At 36.4% G+C, this 6,950-nt stretch overlaps 1 non-coding gene across 1 annotated transcript; it reads left to right on the top strand.

The window, feature by feature from the left end:
• Positions 1–380: 380 nt before the first annotated feature.
• On the top strand, positions 381–484 carry LOC112616686. Its single transcript, XR_003117723.1, has one exon. It is a non-coding gene; the product is annotated as a U6 spliceosomal RNA (small nuclear RNA).
• Positions 485–6,950: the final 6,466 nt, after the last annotated feature.

The following is a 6,950-nucleotide window of genomic DNA, read 5'->3' as shown; positions in this document are numbered from 1 at the left end:
CTTTCCATTAATTCAGAAAAAATACTAATATATTTACCTAAAAAGAATTATTTTAAAAAGCATATTACAGAGAGTTTAATTTATTCAAAGAAAATTGGAATCAACTAATCAGAAGGAAGAGGAGAATGCATTATGTATATTTATATAACTATTAATAGCATATAATATATAGAAATATTAATTACATATATTATATAAAAATATATATTTAAAGAGATTATAAAGCAAATGTAAATAAGTGGGGAATCTGAGTGAAAACTATATGAAGTCTTTTCACTTTTCCTGCAACTTTCCTGTAAGTTTGAAATTACTTCAAAATGAAAAATGTAAAAACAAAACAGCTGGATCCACATGTTAAAATAATATATACAATATATTAAGTGCTTACTTTGGCAACACATATACTAAAATTGGAATGATACGGAGATTAGCATTGTCCCTAGTTAAGGATGACACACAAATTCATGAAGCATTATATATATATGTATTTTTATTTATTTTTATTTTTTTGAGCCAGTGTCTGGCTCTGTCTCCCAGGCTGGAGTGCAGTGGCACGGTCTCAGCTCATTGCAACCTCCGCCTCCCAGGTTCAAGTGATTCCCCTGCCTCAGCCTCCCAAGTAGCTGGGATTACAGGCACCTGCCACCGTGCCCAGCTGATTTTTGTATTTTAGCGGAGATGGGGTTTCACCATATTTGTCAGGCTGGTCTCGAACTCCTGACATCAGGTGATCCACCACACTTGGCCTCTCAAAGTGCTGGGATTACAGGCATGAGCCACTGTGCCCAGCCTGGATTTTATATTTTTTAGAAAGAAAAAGAAAAAAAAATACATTAAGGAGTGGGTTGTCTACTTAATCAAACAAGTCTACTTTAAATACTACTACATCTAGCTCATTAAGTACTTTAAGTAGTAAGAGATGTCAAGAAAACCCATTCATGAAGGATTTTAACGTAATTATAAGGGTCAGTGTAAAAGTATTGTTCCCCTCTTGACCAGTTCTTAATCATACAGAACTTCTCTAAGAACACTTCTAGAGTATTAAGTGAGCTCTATACTGATTTCTACTGATCAGCCATGTCAATTAGCCCTAAGCCAGAGGTACTGGGTTTATTAAGTGAACAATAGAGGCAGGTGAGACATGAATAAAAAATAGAGAAGGTGACTGTAAGAGTAGCATTGGCATTCTTTTTTGTCAGGGCTCAAAACATGATATCCCAAATATGGTGCCTTGGCATGCAGAGTATTTTGAGCTGAAAGAAACCCTGAAAGGGCCTCAGAAGCAAGAAATGTTCATTGATGAGAGTCTTAAAAAGTTTGAAGTCAACCGGGTGTGGTGGCTCACGCCTGTAATTCCAGCACTTTGGGAGGCGAAGGAGTTTGAGACCAGCCTGGCCAACATGGCAAAACTCTGTCTCTACTAAAAATACAAAAATTAGCCGGGCATGGCGGCATGTGCCTGTAATCCCAGCTACTCAGGAGGCTGAGGCAGGAGAATTGCTTGAACTCGGGAGGCAGAGGTTGCAGTGAGCCAAGATTGTGCTACTGCACTCCAGTCTGAGTGACAGAGTGAATTTCTGTCTAAGAAAAAAAAGAAGAAAGAATGAGCTCTGTTAAACACATAAATATATAAAAGTCAATAAAACATGCTGCTGAGAACTCTCAAATGTTTAGAAGGAAAGGGCTACAAAATACCAACTATGGTAGTGATCTTGTGACTATTGTCATTATGTTCATTAATAATTTTCTCATGAGGCTGGGTGTGGTAGCTCACACCTGTAGTCCCAACACTTTGGGAGGCTGAGGCAGGAGGATTGCTTGATGCCAGGGGTTCAAGATCAGACTGGGCAACATAGCAAAACCCTGTCTCCACAAAAAAATAACAACAAAAATAGCTGGACGTGGTGGTGCATGCCTGTAATTCCAGTTATTTGGGAGGTTGAGGTGGGAGGATCATTTGAGGCCAGGAGTTAGAGGCTGCAGTGAGTCATGATTGTGCCACTGCACTCCAGCCTGGGTGACAGAGCAAGACCTTGTCTCAAAACAATATAAGAATTTTCTCATGAACATGGTTGCATTACCTCTGCAGTGTGTCCAAGTGGAATGAGACCAGGTTGTGGAGGTTGGAGAGGAACAAGAAAATTATGTTTAGGGATTTCTGTTTTGGTCTGGAAGTCAAAACTTAAAATGGGACCACAGTTTGGGACCTTATCTCAACCCTTGTTAAGATGCCTCATGCGTAAAAATAATGAAGCTATACAGGCTGGGAGGGTCCCACTTAAGAGATTGCTGCAAGATCTTGACTTTACAGAAACTGGCTAGTGGCAAAGTTAGAGCTTAAACACAGTTCTTCCTGACTCCATTCCCAGCCTTCTTTCTACTACACTACTCTGCCTTTTTGATGCAAAGAAATTCTTTTCACAAATCAAAGGTTTCCTTTAGAAACCTGTGGCACCCTGGGAAAAACATGTTAACTTCCCATGCCATCTGTAGATGCTGGCACTTGTGGTAAGCAGTGGCAGTTAATATGAGCACTATTATTAGGGAAGGTGTTTATGCCACTTCTCTCCAACCTCGCTGAATGTTTACTCCCCAAATCTCAATAAAGCAAAACTAAATGGATCTGCGACCCATTTCCATAATTCAAGTTGGAAGGACAATTACCAACGAGCAACATCAACAGAAACTCAAAGATCTTCTTTAAACACATCACTCGCCTGAGCTATATTACAAGGAAAATCAGTCTTTTGTACAGGAGAAAAATCTCTGTGAGAAATATGCAGAGGAATAATTTCATTTCTTTGCATCTGCCCTCCTGGTGGGAGGTATCAGGGCTTGGGTAGCCCAAGAAGCTATAGGAAGCATATTACAGAGAGTTTAATTTATTCAAAGAAAATCAGAATCAACTAATCAGAAGGAAGGGGAAAATGCATTAATTAAACAGCTTTACTCATGCAGAAAAGCTGCCAGCATGAGCACTTCAAATTACCTGGGCACACCTAATGCATTTGCATTTGCTCGGGAGAAATGTGTTCTGCCCTACAAAGCCACGAACATTTCATAATTCCATTTGAGCGAATAACAAAAGGGAATTGACAGCTAAGAACCACCTTCCACACTTGGGGGCTATAGCCTTTTCCTAGGAATTTTTAGCTCAAGTAGAAATGCTCTTCCTGACTAGATGTGGAGAGAGGAAGTTTAAAGTCTTCTGTAAAGTAAAAGGCTAAAAAAGAATCCCCCTCCTCTCTGCCCTTCCAACAAAGGAGGTGGGCTTTTACTGGCAGGAGGCTAACAGCATTCTTTTGTTAGATATTAACATAAAATAAGGCAGTAGAAATGGATGTCCATCAACAGAATTAGAAGGAACTAAGTAAGTTTTAAGAACAAAAGGTTTACTTATTTAAATTACAGGAGTTGAGAAACAGCTGGGAATGCAATTTCTTTCCCAGAGTTAAAAAACTACCAATAGTTAAATGTAATTATGTTGCAATATAATTTTATCGTTTCACATTGAATGTGTATAATCATTCTAACTCAAATAACCCTATAGGCAATACTTAAACATATATTTTATATATTTTATCTTAGCTTTTTTCAATTCAGCTTATTCATCAACTAACTTAATATTTTATTTGTGTATTTACTCCTGAGAAAGCTTTCTAATGTGACTTTAAAGCACCTGATCTTACCCAATGATCACTACCTTCAAAATATTTTAAAGTTGCCTTATGCTTTTTATTACTTTACATCATGTGTTTATATTGCATTTTGCACAATAAAATATACTACAATTAGTAGTAGAGTTTATTAATCTGGAATTTTAGAGTTGAGAAAAATAGAAACGTCTGTTAGAAAACTTCTCAGAAGTTTGTTTTCTACTTCAAAGGAAAACATCAATTTGAAATGCAAATGAATTGTAATAAAACCTAAGGTTTACACAACTTTAGTCTCATTTAATAGATAATGTATATGGTTTATACTCAAAGAGGAAGCTTTAAAAAAAATTAACGTATATTGTCACCTAGTGCTTAGTTTAAAATATTCTATAATTTTGTCTAAAATGCCTTATCTGTACAAATTTTGGGATCGAGCTTCTAAACAGATTGGTTGTCTTAGACCTACTTGTAAAAGTGCATTCTAGGATTTCTACACCATGAAAGATTGTGGTTAAAATGGTCAAGGATGAACTGTCAATACATATGCAGGGCATTTCCTCAGAATCAAAAAGACTAATGAAAGAGAAGTTAGGCAGAAAGTAGGTATATATTGCAGAGGTCTGGGAGACACCTTTCCTCTAGATTGTGAAAATTTTTGGAAACTCAGCTTTATTTTCAAATGATCTGATCACATTCGATAAAGCTTTTTCATGTGTTTTTACTCCCCAAACTAAAATAAACTGCTTTTGTGGAATGTCTTTCTATGAATTCCTTTGAATGCTATCATCATTGATGGTAGATAACAGACTATAATTTCAAATACTAATTTCAAAGCCACCAGTGAGTGGAGTGGCTGCTTAATTGCAAACACCTTTGCAGAACACTGTTGACCTTCTACTATTTAGGATCTTTCAATGCATTTAGGATCTTAGCGGTAAAAATATTCTATAGCAATGAAATATACTCAGGTATAAAGTGTACTGATGAGACAGGCATCTAAAATATGAATGAAGGTTTGAATATTCAGTTTTAAATATGTTGATAAAAGAAACTACAAAGAAATGTCATTGATCTAATACTTGTTTGCACATTCTTCAGAGCTATGCATGAAGCATAATAGGATTTCTACGAACCCAAACAACAAAAGGTGTAAACTGCCTTTTCAATTGCAAACTTTGTTCATTTATTCCATTGGTAAAAGAATTTAAATCTGAAGTCATTTTTTTGTTAACTGACACCAAGTCTTTCTCATTAAACTTTTTTTTTTTTTTTAAAGAAACAAGGGTAAATAAAGGTCAGAATAAAGTCAAGCTTCTTCCCCTGGTGGGGGCGGGGGGGGAAGTAGTATAAAGAAATTTCACTAAATCGTTCCTGTCAATTAGAATCTGACATTTAAATTAATTCTAGTGCTTGAGGTATTTTAACACACTTACAGTTATGTATAATTCAGGCAAGATAAATATGGGTATTTAAGAATCTCAACAGTACTTTCTATAAATCTTTGTAATACAAATATAAATCAAATGATAGCAACATCTTTCATTGAGTTTGCATAAACCAAAACATTCATATATCTTGACTTAATTTCCTAGTAAACATTTAACTAAAATATGAGCGAATTAAGATATTTTGGGCCGAGTTCAGTGGCTCACTCCTGTAATCCCAGCACTTTGGGAGGCCGAGGTGGGAGGGTCACCTGAGCTCAGGAGTTCGAGACCAGCCTGGGCAACATGGTGAAACCTCATCTCTGCTAAAAATACAAAACTTAGCTGGGCGTGGTGGTGCATTCTTGTAGTCCCAGCTACTTGGGAGGCTGAGGCAGGAGAATCACTTGAACCCAGGAGGCAGAGGTTGTAGTCAGTCAAGACTGTGCCAAGCCTAGGAGACAGAGTGAGACTCTGTCCAAAAAAAAAAAGATACTTTGTTCACTGTTATGATCATTACTAAAGAACTAAACAATAAACAAGATAATCAACAGTAGATGTTTAATAAATTTTGAACAAATTGTCCAATAGTCAACCTAAAGCCAAAAGGAAGGGAGGGGACCCAGAAGACAGAAGAAAGGAGGGAATGGTGAAAGTGTCAAGAAAAGGCAGAGAAGTAGTGGAGAAAATATTTGTAACTACAAATTTGTTCATTTCTGTCAACTGTTTTAAAACATTATTTCAAGTGAAAAAAAGTCTGATTTTATTAATGTTAAATTCAGTCGCTAGCTGGGCCTGGCACTTGTAACCACAGTTACTCTGGAGGATCACTTGACCCCAAGAGTTTCAGACCAGTTTTACCTGCACTTCAAGGTCTTGTCTGTAACTACCTCTAAGCACCAAGACTTAATACCTCAGTTAATTCAGAAGTAAATTTATCTGTTCCAGATTGGAGACCAAGGAGACATGACAACCAAACGCAATGTGGGCTCTTACTCTGGACCAAAAACCTACACTGTCCAAAATAACAGTGGTCACTAGCTGTGTGTGGCTATTGAACATTTGAAATGTGGATAGTCCAAATTGAGATACGCTCTAAACGCAAAATACACACCAGATTTTGAAAACATAGCATTTTAAAAAGAATGTGAAATATATTGTTAACATTAATTTCATCTGTTTCATTTTACTATTTAAAATATGGCTGGTAGAAAATTTTAAACTATATACAGAGCTGGTCTAGAAATCCAAGCTAAGGAGTTTGTGCTTCATTCTCGGAAGCCGTTGTAGGTCCTTGAGTAGGAATGTGAGATTGTTTTTTTGGGGAATTTAGTCTGGCTGTGGCCTGGAAGGTGACCAGGAGGAAGAACACATTACAAAAGTCCAGGAGGGAGGTTCTGGACTAAGGTCATGGCTATGGGGCTGGAGACAAAAGATACAAGAGACATTTAGATGGAAATACCAACAGGTCTTTGTTATTTTCTGGATATAGAGAGTGGTGAAGAAAGTAGAATCTCTGTTTCATGGTTTCTCACCTGAAAGACTGAGAGAATTTTGGTATCCCTGATAGAAATGGAGTAATCACAAAGTTTTAGAAGTGATGCGTTAATATTTTTTGACATTTTATTTTGAAATAATTGCTGACTTACAAAAAAGTCACAAAAGTAGTTCATAGAGTTTTCATACACCCTTCACCCAGCTTTCCCACGTTAACATTTTACACAACCATAGTTTATATTTAAAAATCCTTAATTTATGAACTAATCTATAGACAAAATATTACTAGTTTCACATATAATCAATATAAAAATTATTAATAAGATATTTTATATTTTTTGTGGAGGAGATAAAGTCTTAGAAATCTGGTATG

Source organism: Theropithecus gelada, chromosome X (assembly GCF_003255815.1).
Source record: "Theropithecus gelada isolate Dixy chromosome X, Tgel_1.0, whole genome shotgun sequence".
NCBI lineage: Eukaryota > Metazoa > Chordata > Mammalia > Primates > Cercopithecidae > Theropithecus > Theropithecus gelada.
This window is presented reverse-complemented; position numbering and strand designations above follow the sequence as displayed.